Source organism: Ochotona princeps, chromosome 32, assembly GCF_030435755.1.
Source record: "Ochotona princeps isolate mOchPri1 chromosome 32, mOchPri1.hap1, whole genome shotgun sequence".
Lineage (NCBI taxonomy): Eukaryota > Metazoa > Chordata > Mammalia > Lagomorpha > Ochotonidae > Ochotona > Ochotona princeps.
This window is the reverse complement of record NC_080863.1, coordinates 2,654,407-2,666,478: the sequence shown is the minus strand read 5'-3', so window position 1 is coordinate 2,666,478 and position 12,072 is coordinate 2,654,407.

Below are 12,072 nucleotides of genomic sequence, written 5' to 3'. Positions count from 1 at the left end.
TAGTGGACGAGCATCCTACGCTACAAATGACAGGCCGGCACTTGAGCGCATCCTTGAAGCATGCGCAGAACATCCCCAAAGCATGCACGGAGCAACAAGTCTTTGATCAGCTTCACTCGCCCCCTCACACTGGGCGTATAAAACCGCAGTGGCTATTTCCCTTACTCAGTCGCCACGCCAAGTGGAAGTGAAGCATCTGGCTCTTCCCTGATCACTAACATTGCCTGGAATTCGAGTCTGAAGTGTGTCTAAGCCTTGCCTTCCGCCTCGCCCCCCGCCTCGCCCCCTCCCCCAAATCGCAACAGTAACTGTGATCTGAGTCCATTTTTCCATAGTTAGATATTTTGATATATAGACTTTGTTCACTACCTTATGTTCATTCCAAATAAAAAGAGGGACATGAGGAAATAGAAGGAATAAAAAATAAAACAGCGATGGATTAGAATTCATTATAAAGTATGAAAAGTATGACAAACTAATTCAATATAATTTAGTATTCTTAAAAAAATACTCCTCAGTGTAACACGGAGTATAATTCCTTTAATATTAAAGCTGGTATTCAGCTTATTTTCCTTATGGAAAAGAAAATACATGGAATGATTTAATATTTTTTTCTTTTAAACCACACCAAAAATTTTGATTCTGCATTCATTCAGAAACATAATCCAACATACACATTCTACTCTGTAACATATGCCGAGTTTCTGGCTTTCAATTAGATTAGTCTTTGGTGAATATTTTAGTTTGACATTAATAATTGATCCATAGGCTTAAAAGAGGAAAAGTTTTCCAAATATATATGGGCTGATGTGCTCTTTAGATACACTTTTCTTTGAGTGAAAATTGATTGACTATTTAAATATAAAATTATAATGATCATGGGAATATGTACTATTAAAAAATTGATGGTGATGAAAAATGTTCCTGTTTCTATGCTGCATGATTTTATGTTGCTATGGAATGTGAATAGAATAATAAAACATAGAACACACTTAGTCTCATATTTCAATCATATAATTTGAGAATTTTAATATCTATAGGAATATCTTCATCTATAATGACCACATGAGTGTTCCCTTTTTACCTAATTGTTGGTCGATCAATCTAGCTATCTGAAAGTCAGTGTCACATAGAGAAAGGGAGAGATGTGGAGACAGTATCTCCCATTTGCTGGTGCACTACCAGAAAGCAGCATTGGCTAGGGCTTGGCCGGGCTGAAGTCAGGAAGCAGAGCTTCTTGTGTGGTTTCCACAGGGGTACAGGGGACCAAGCACTTGGGCCATCCTCTGTTGCCTTTCCCAGCCGTTGGCATAGAGCTGAATCAGAAGTGGAGCAGCCAGAACGCGAACCTGCGCTCAGGTGAGACACCTGTGTGTAGGTGCTGGCTTTATTTGCTATGCCACAACACCAGCCCCAGCATTCTCTTAAGAAGGGGAAATACTATTTATTTTGCATAAATAACATAATCTATAACAAATACTTGCCTGGAATTAAACATTCCTATCCTATTAAAAATTCCAGAAAAATAACAAATGAAGTAAATGTTTAATGGGAACACCAAAAAGCATCAAAATTATTAATACTGTTCAATAAAAGGAAATTTATAATGATTGAATGTCAAGCTGACAGCACTCCTTGTTCTGAGTCACTGATCAGAGTGGCTCATTAGCTTGGAAGAGAAATGTTTATAACATTTTTGCTCATGTTAGAAGTACGTAATGAGTGAAAATAAGCAAGCATATAAAAGTGTCAGTGTTCCAAAGCTAAGTTATAAACCAAATAATAAGAAAGAAAACAAGCATCTTGACTTACATGCCAATTAGGATGATTTCTGTAGTAAATGAAGTTAGAGTTAAAACATGTTGAATCATCGAGTTGAAAATATCAGAGGAAATATTAGTGGATAATTCAACATAAAATACTTGAATTAAGTCTTAAAAACAGCGAAACAAGCCTTGGTTTTGCATGTGGATTTAACAGCATTTTGTGTGTGTGTGTGTGTGTGTGTGTGTGTGTGTGTGTGGTGATTGTTTATTTGGGGCTGGCATTATAGTTCTCCAGGATAATCCTTTGCCTGGAAGCACCAGCATCATGTATGGGCATTGATTATAGTTCTGGCTGTTTCCAATCCAGCTCCCTGCTTCTGAACTGGGAAAACAGCAGAGGCTGGCTCAAGTCCTTGAGGGCCTACACTCATGTAGGAGACCTGGAGGAAGAAACTGCTGACTCCTGGCTGCTAGCTAAGGATTGCCTTAGCCCCAGCCAAGACAGCTTTTAAGAGAATGAACCAATGGATGGAATCTCTCTCTCTCTTTCTCTCTCTCTCTCTTTCTCTCTCTCTCTCTTTCTCTTTACCTCTATCTCTCTCTCTCTCTCCCTCTCCCTCTCCTTGTCTCTGTAACTTTTCCCTTCAAATTAAAAAAAATAAATATTAAAGATGAGATTTATTTCTTTCTATTGAAAGAGTTACAGAGAGAAGGAGAGGCAGATGAAGCTCTTCTATTTGCTGATTCCCTCACCGAATAGCCAGAATGACCTGCAGTGAAGTAGATGAAGGCAATATCTTCATCCAGTTCTCCTAACTGGGGCTTCTAACCTAAACACTTGGGTCACCTGCTGCTGCTTTCCTCAAGCGATTAGTAGGGAACTAGAAAGGAATTGGAGCAGGTGGGACAAGATCTCGCACCTCGTAAGAGATTCCAGGAGATAGGTTTGCTCACTAAGCCACAGTGCCGGCCCTAGCAGCATTTTAATAACTTAATCTTGCACAGCAAACTTTATGTGGAAATCTATGTTCAAGTGATGAACTTCTTGAATTTGAAGTTTGGGAGTTTGAACAAAGTTGAGTTCATTTGTAGGTACTCATTTTACAAATAAGGAGACAGACAATATGTTTTATCGTTTTCACAAATTTTCCACAGTAACAAAATGTTAGACAGCCAGCATCAGGACCCTGTTTCCTTGAATTTTATTTTAATTATCAAACTTAGAATCAATAATCTGTGGATACCACAGGAATCAAGTACTGATCAACCTTTCAAACTGTACCACATGCCTAGGAAACAAAAATTTATCTTTAAGACGCAAATCCTGAAAGTGAGAATCTGTTATCCTTCCTGTTGAAACAGTGAACTTCTTTTGAGTCAAGGTCCCACAGGTGTATCTGGAGATACCCTGCCAATCACATACTTCCCAATGTGTGTAAAAGCCAACGTGAAAGTGCCTGCTGCGTTTTAAAATGACATTTTCTAGAAAATCTAAAGCTAACTTGTGCTGCTTCCGGGGAGGCGCATTTTCATGAAGAATGTTTCCCATTTTTGGTGCCCTGTTTCTACAGTTTTACATTTCCAGAAACTTAAATGATGACTTTCTGTTTCCTATAATTAAATGAGGCTTGTTGGGGCAGACATATTTCACCATATTAACTCGAAATTATTATCTTGTTAATTTAATGTATAAGTATTACCATCTGTCATTTTTCTTTGCATTCTTTGCACATTTTTGCGGGGGAGGAGGAGGCTTCTTTAGGTTTTGGTTGTACAGGTGGGTATATTTTCAGTCTCAAATATGATGTACTCTTGAAGCATGGAGTTAATGGTATTTTGGGGGAATTTATAAATTCATCACTCAATACGTAGTGGTTCTGTGCAACTGGATTTAGTAAATTTATGGAGTTGGTTTAAACTTAGCTCTGCAGATTACTGGAGAATATTATCTCGCTTGTTTGATAATATTTCTGGTCATTGATAATAAATGTGTTATTTATAATTGTTATAGTTTTGTAAAAGACATGGCTATATGGCAATTTTGTGATCTCATAAGCTATTTTATAATCTTGTAAGCTTGTAATCTTATAAACTAGGAGCATCCTTGTCCCTCCTAATAGACCTTTCATTTGCTTTATGTCACCACGGCTTTCAGGGTTAACCCCGGGGCTGCAGGTAGGGATCGTTCTGTCTCTGCTTCAGTTTTCTCCCGTGCTTGAATTTTAAACCTTCGAACTTCCTCAGTCCTGTCTTGGTCTGTGCCCTTGTCTCTTGTCTATTAATTTCTCTGATTGTGCAGCATTGCTTGGAACTCTTCTCACTTACCGACTTCAGCCACAATCACTAGACTGGAAGCAGGTGATGAGCCCACCACTTGGGATGCCGATATCCATGTTAGAGAGCCTTGCTCGCTGCTCAAGCTTCCTGCAAATGTGCCCTGTCATTCACAGGGGAGACTCAGGTAGGATTTCTAGCTCCTGGCTTGTTCTGCCACAGCCCTGTTTCTTGTGGCACTTGGGCCATGAACTAGAGGATGGGAAGGTACATCTGTCTCTCTGTTTTTCAAATAAATAAGTACCTTTATATTTATACATGCATAAATTTATATGATCACTTATAAAACATGTATATAAGCATAAACACACAGATATATGCATATATTTTTAAAAGATCATTAATTTGAGTACATAGAACTTCTTGAAACTCGCTTTTGCTGAATTCCACTGCATGCGCGTAATGCCAGTGTGTAATCTGGCACATATCCATACGTTGCTTTCACACAACAATATTGTGCCAAACAATCACACCCAAGGACAATTTCATGTCTCTTGCTCACAATTTTTTTAATCTGCCATGGATAATTTTTAAATGAAACAGTGCTGGAGTTTGTTTTGTAACTATAGGAGGGAATTACCATTTAAATGACTGTATAATCCTTCTTCCTGTTTTCAATTTAATCAACCAATTTCAAAGAAATTCGCCATCCTAACATCATTTTCTCAATTTGTTCATTCTAGCATGACTTTTAAAGAAATTTATGGCACATCTTTTGGCGCTGCCATTCCATAACGGTATATTTTCAAGCCTGGCTGCCTTTTTTCAAACTGAAATACATTTGTCCGTAGCTTTAGCCTATGGCTTCAATAAATTTTCATCAATTATATAAGCTCCAAATTCCAAGGTGATATCAAATGTAATCTTGAAGGAAACTCCAGATTAGCTTTATGGTTTATTTAACCATACTTTTCATTATATTGCTTCTGGAAAATAAATGTCTTTTTTAGCTGCTTTAAAATAGTGTTGGTGATTCTTCATATTTTAATAAAGCTTCAAGGTTAGCGATTTCATATAGTCATTTACTCTTTGGAATTTATTTAGTTGAATGGAAGATGCTGATTTTTATGTTTAGTTCTATTTGCCTGTCCTAAATGCTATATTTATCGTCATCACATGAGTCTTTTCCCAATTTTAAACTGAACATTTCTTTTTCCCTGAATTACAATTTTGCGTCAATACTATCATTTTCCAAGGTGTTAAACTACCTTATAATTTACACTTAATTAATTTAATATGGTTTGAATTTGTCACAATATCAAAGATAATTTCATACTCTCATTTAGATTATTATTATTAAAATATGTCTGTGAACAGTGAGAGAGAGTGAGGGACATAGGTAGAGAATGAGAGAATATTTCTACACATTGATTCACTTCGCAACTTCCTGCAACGCCCAGGAATGCACTGGAATCTGTTAGGAGCTAGAAATACTACTCAGATTTTCCATATATATATGGATTGGCAGTGAAGCAGCTGGCACACCAACTGGCACCAATGTGCAAGCTCACAATTGCAGGCTATGACTTTCACTTGCCACACCACAACTCCAGCCCCTGTCTGTGCTGTTAACCCTAAGTGCATGCATTTACCCTGTAAGAAAAGAATAAAATCCTTAATTAAAGTCAGCCTTGTGGAACACCCAACTCAGCTGAATGGTGTTTTCTTGATTTAAATCCTCCTTTTGTCTAGCTAAAATGAAATTTAAGCTGTTTTTTTTTTTTATTATTTAACGAGACTCTAATTGTTTCCATGAACAGTCTTGGAAATTGTGGCAGGACCCAGAGCAGAGCAGCCAAGAACAGCTGACTCACTGTGTGGACCCTAATATCTTGGTACTCGCAGTATTCCACAGTTGACTTGCCCAGCTTCTCCAGAGAGGTGGCTCTGTCTTGGGCCCTGGATCTCTTTTTGGACGAAGGTTCTGTTTGCTTGGTTGGTGGTCTAAACCCCAGATATAGAGGAAATGTTCCTTTCTGGTGCTAGGTGATGGTGGAATCATTTCCAAATTTTAATTGAGATTATCTTTAATTTTATTCTTGTGTATATGTATTACATATATTTATTTGCAAGGCAGAGTTAGAGAAAGAAGAGGCAGAGAGAGAGGTCTTTTGTTTGCTGGTTCACTCAGGAAATGGTCTCAATGACCAGAGCTAAGCCAATTTGAAGCCAGGACCGGAAGCTTCGTCCAGGTTTTCCATATGGGTACAGGGGCCCAAGGGCTTAAGCTGCTCTCCACTGCTTTCCCAGGTCGTAAGCCAAGAGCTGGATCAGGAATGGAGCATCTGGGCTTCAACCATTGTCCATATGGGATGCTGGTGCTATAATCAAAGCTTAGCTTCCTATGCCACCGTGCCTAACCCAAATTATTAAAGAATACTGAGGCAGGGCGTCAACTGGGGGAGAAAGTCTGGATTTCTCACATTTTCTAGAGGAAACTCTTAACATTTGGCTCTGTGGGACCAAAACATGAATCATGAGTGAGTGGCAGTGGTCAGTTCCCCCAAGCTCAAGGGCATCTTCCTCCCTGACAGTGGGCGGTCAGTACTTCTGCGAAGCTTGCATCAGATGTCTGGTTTCGAACATTGAGCTCTGTGGGGCCCCCAGAGGGGCTCCCTGACATAAACAATAATGAGACTGCTCTGAGGTCACGAACACAAAGCTGATTACCAGCCTTCAGATCCTCCATGGTGCTGTTAGGGAAATCATGGGGCAAACAGAGACCAGCTCAGAGAGCACACTTAGGCCACCGTTTCAGTTCTGTAGGACTTGTCTCAATGATTGTTGCAGACTGTAGCAGGTTGATGAATTTGTGTGTGTGTCTCAGTCATCTATAAACATACGTATTAATTTATGATGTATACAGTGACTCCTTTTCAGCAAGCATAGACTACATCACCATTCACACGGCTGGAAGATGGAAGGAAGACTTGCTTAAACTTACATTTCTTTTCTCTCTTACACAGAACTCAGACTCCACCAAATGAAACATTAAAGTTACGTTCATATAATTATTTATGTCACTCATATAGAAGAACATCTCTGCAAATAGATACTAGATCAGACAAAATCACTCCAGAACTAAATGATTTCAGGGTGTAAGAAAGGAGAAGCCCAGGGCCTGGGCATGGTAGCCTGGTGGCTGAAGTCCTTGCCTTGCATGTGCTGGGATCCCATATGGAGGCCTGTTCATGTCCTAGCTGCTCCACTTCCCTTCCCATTCCGTCCCTGTGACCAAGCAGTTGAGGATGGCCCACTATCTTGGGATCCTGTACCATGGCTGTAAGAGACTTTCACTTACAATTTTAATATTTGATATTATTCCACATTTAACAAATTTATATCATGAAGACTAATAAGTAGATTTGTGAGATTTATTTATTCATATAACTATAAAACAATCACATGTGTATATATGTATACACACACACATTCACACATATTTGCCCCTGGCTTTGGGCTGGCCTTGTCCTGGTTACTATGGTCATTTGGTGTATGAACCAGTAAATGGAAAATCTGCTTTTCTCTCTTCATCCCTCCTCATTTTTATGTCTGCCTTTCAAACAGATACATACATTTTAAAAAATATTGAACAAGTATTTCCTTTTTCCTCTTTTTTTGTCTCCCCTGGTTTCTCTACCTGTGTTCTCTCGCCTTCTTTTGGATTATCTGTTTATATATTTTCAGTGCACTTTCTAACCATGGCTTCATTTTCTTGGTTCCTCTAGAGATTGTAATACACACACATGCACTTTTACAGCCTATATTCAGTAAACATTATTCTATGTCCCACTGTTGAATCCTTGAAAATGTAAACATCTTTTATCCCCCCACTGACTTTCATGTTAGGGTCCTTTTAAGTTTAAATTTATATGTATGAAAACTCTGTCAGACATTTTTATACTTTTTGTTTAAAACAGTCAAACAAGTTTAAAGAACACAAATGGTAAAATAGTCTTTTCTATTTGCCTAGGTATTTGCTATTCTGGCTATGTTCTCTTCTTTTTGGAAAATAAACAGTTTGCTTTGGTATTATTTACTTTTGTCTTGATGGTATGCTGCTAGAATTACCAATCAAGTAGGGTTTCCGGAAATGTATTCTCTTTATTAGAGAATTTCGTTTTCATTTAATATCTGATGGGCATTCTAGTGAATATAAATTTTTAAATTACCAGTTCTTCAAAAGTGTTGTAAATATATTATTTCACTGAGTTCTAGTCCTCATGGTTTCTGAGAAAAACCACAATCGTGATTTCTAATTTTTATGTATTCATTTTTTGTTTTTAGTACTTTTTTCTTAAACTCTTTATTTTAAAAAGTTTTGTATGATTAATTTCTGTAGGTTCAGGGATTTTTTTCCTTCTCCCTCCTTGTTACCCTCTCATCCCTAACTGATTCTCCCTCTATGTAGATCTGCCTTTCCAAAGAAAATAAATTAATCTTTAAAAAATTAAACAACAACAACAACAAAAAAACCCAGAATGAGGGTAGGAGTAAATGTTTATTTTTTGGGAAACTTCAAAATTAAAATTGGCATTGGTTGAAACGACTAAGAACTTGTGAGGTGTGATATTCATTAGACTGTATTACATTCAGTTCTTACAATATTTTCAATCTGTGATGGGTTTACATTGATGTGAAGCCATCGTAGACTGAAGAGTATTTGTATTATGTACTTTTATTCAGAGGACTTCCACCGCCATGAACTTGACTATAATTGTCCTGGGTATCATCTTCTGCGGATCCTGTGGGATTTGTGAATCTCAGGAATAAAGACAGAACTGTGGGAGAGCTGTTCACCCTTTCATAACGTATGGGAAAATGCCCATGGGAAATTACAAGCACCCTGAAATGAAAAACTGCTGTAACCCATAACCCACGTAACATAGTTACCTTGTTTGTTTGTTGTTTTTTAAGATTTGTTTTATTTATTTATTTATTTATTTTTACTGGAAAGGCAGATAGAGAGAAGCAGAGTTAAAGATCTTTCATACACTTGTTGACTCCCCAAGTAGCTGTAAGGCTGGAGCTGAGCTGATCCGCAGCCAGAAGCCAGGAGTTTCTTCCTGGTCTCCCACACGGGTGCGGAGTCCTAGGCCTTGGGCCATTCTGACTGCTTTCCTACTTGTAGACAAGTCAGATGGGGGAAGAATTCAGTAGATTTGAGAACTCATTTTCATAACAGCTTCCCAGTTCAGGCTAGTGCTGCTGTCCCAGAGACCACACTCGCAGATCCGCTCTGACAGCTTCTCTTTCGCCCACTGCCCCGTGCTTACCTTGGCTGGCCACACTGGCTTGCATTTTACATGTTATTAGTTTCATCTGCTGTTCCATATGTTAATGTCAATTAAGTTTATCTTAAGTCCTCATAAAAATTAAGGTATTCTTAACCTTAAAACTACGAAATTGAAGGAAAAAATAACCACAAGACTGTTTATAACAATAGTCTCTCCCAGCTAAAGCTGTATTGTTTATAACAATAGTCTCTCCCAGCTAAAGCTGTATTGTTTATAACAATAGTCTCTCCCAGCTAAAGCTATGTTGTAGTGGACTGCTGCTCATCCTTTTAAATAATTTTGAATGTGACAATGCAGTCGTTTGGATCATTTAAAAATAAAATATGTATTACGCTTAAGTCTTACACTGGAAATGAATTTTTAGTATGCTCTCTGAAAGAGTAACTCCTTGCAAGTAAAACAAGCGTATAAACAAACATTCATTTTTTTTTCTACACGGTTCTTTATCTTTAATCCTTAGAGAAAAGAAAAATCCATCATGGAGCATTAATGGCAAAATTACATTATTCTGGAAGATATGTGGTCAGCCCCCGTCAGTGCAGGAAAACAGAGCAGGCGGCTTGGCTCAGTGAAACCAGCAGGCCAGGTCTGCCGGTAGAACGCTGTTGACAGGAACTCCAGAAGGAACATTTGGTGGGGAACCTGCCAACTTCCTTTATTACCTCCAGGACTCCCTCTAAGTCACAGGTAGTTTCAGTTTTCTTCAGCAGATAATTTGAGCTCCATCTGTAGTTGATGAATATTTTTTAGTATGCTGCTACAAATTATGGCTTTAGGCAGTACAGCACGCTCTTCCTGCAAATTCAGCTACATAAAACATTGTGTCTCTTGATTCTGGGTACATTTCCATTGTGGTAACCGCAGTGAGAGAAACAGGGTATTATTTTGTGCTGTAAATTGTGGTTTGTTCATGTCTTCCTCCCTGCAAAAACTGTTTTAATTTTTATACTGATTCATACTTTCATTAATCCTGTAGTGTACATACCCGAGAGTCTATATTCTTTCAAAAGAACTCAGAAGCACTTATATACAAATTTCGATATATGTAAAATGTACATAATTAATATGCAGCCACTCAATTGAGTCTGAAGCCAGGAGGGCTTGATTATATTTATATTGAGGGTAATTTACATTATGCTTCATTTCTGAGTAGTTTTATTTATTTTGGAGTAATGATTTCTAGGCAGTTAATATAATTCTAAAAGATTTTGGCTTGGTATCCTAGACATACTCTTGGAAAAATGTTGGAACATGGATTGTTACATCCGGGTCGAATCTGTATAAAGATTCAGAGAGGCTTGGAAGGTAAATTTTAGCAGAGTAAGGATTGCACGTGAAGGAGTGGAAAGAAAAGCCAACGTGATGATGAAAGGAACGAAGTGTGGAGAGACTTAGGATTCACAGCAGCTAATGAACTTTGCGGAAGTAAAAAATGGTTGCTGCCATGCTAAGAACGGACTGAGGTGAGCGCTTTTCTTTGAACGGCTGTGGGATCTTAGAAACAGTGAAGCAGGTCTGGTTTGGAAGTCACCTTTGGACGCTTGTTCAGTGTGTGCCTTTAGAAAGGTTTATTTACCTCTCATTCCACTGTTTCGTTATTAAATATGCAGACATCTTTCAAAAAACAATATTTTTTTGAGAGACAGAGGCAGAGAGAGGAGAGAGAGATTGAAAGCCGAAGAACCAGAATGTTCTCCAATTCATTTGTTCACTCCCCAGTGCCCTGCAGCATTAGGAACTAGGCCAAAACAGGAGATTAAATGTAAATTTCCCATCTGAGTGAGGACTCTGAGTGCCCAACTCTTCTGCTGCATTCCAAGAAAGCAGGAATCAGTGGGATGTGGGAGTGCAAATGCTGTTTTCACACACCCTGTTACACACAAGCCCCTAATATGATAGTTGTCATTATTACACGTTTTCGTAAGCTATTCCAAAGTTCTGTGGACAAAGTTGAGTGAATGCAGTTTATCCCAAATAAAGTGTATGCTACTCCAACTGTTAAGTAAAGATTCTATAAACTGAATCAATATATCTGGTAGTTATGGCTTCTGTTATTTTCAGTAAAAGTGACTTTTACAATTTGTTTTTCAAAAGTATCTTGAGAGGGAGAGAGACACACACAGAGAGATTTTGTATCTACTAATTCTTACCCCCAATTCCATAACTTTTAATCAGACCAAAGCCAAGAAAAGGAACTCCAAATTAAGCTATCACATGAATGGCAAATCCCTGTGTCATTACCTGTGTCCTCCTATTCATTAGTAAGAAGTTAAATTGAAAAGGGGGGTAAGGCTTGATTCCAGGCATTCCAGTATGGAATGCAAGTGCTCTAAATGATTGCTTGAACCCTGTGCCACAATACTCACCTCCAACAGGGTATTAGCTCCTTAATATGAGTCTGTGTCTATGGGAAAATTTTTTACCTATACGTAACATATTTATTGAATTATTTTGAATATTTTAAAATTAATTTGGAATTTACATTTATTTGAGATATACTAAATTTACGCGTAAGTAAAAATATTTATTTATTAGTATTGAAAAGGCAGATTTATACAGAGAGTGAGAAAGATCATCTGCTGGTTCACGCCCCAAAGGGCTGCAGCAACAGGAGCTGAGCCAATCCAAAGCCAGGAACCAGGAGCTTCTTCTGGGTCTCCTACCCAGGTATACAG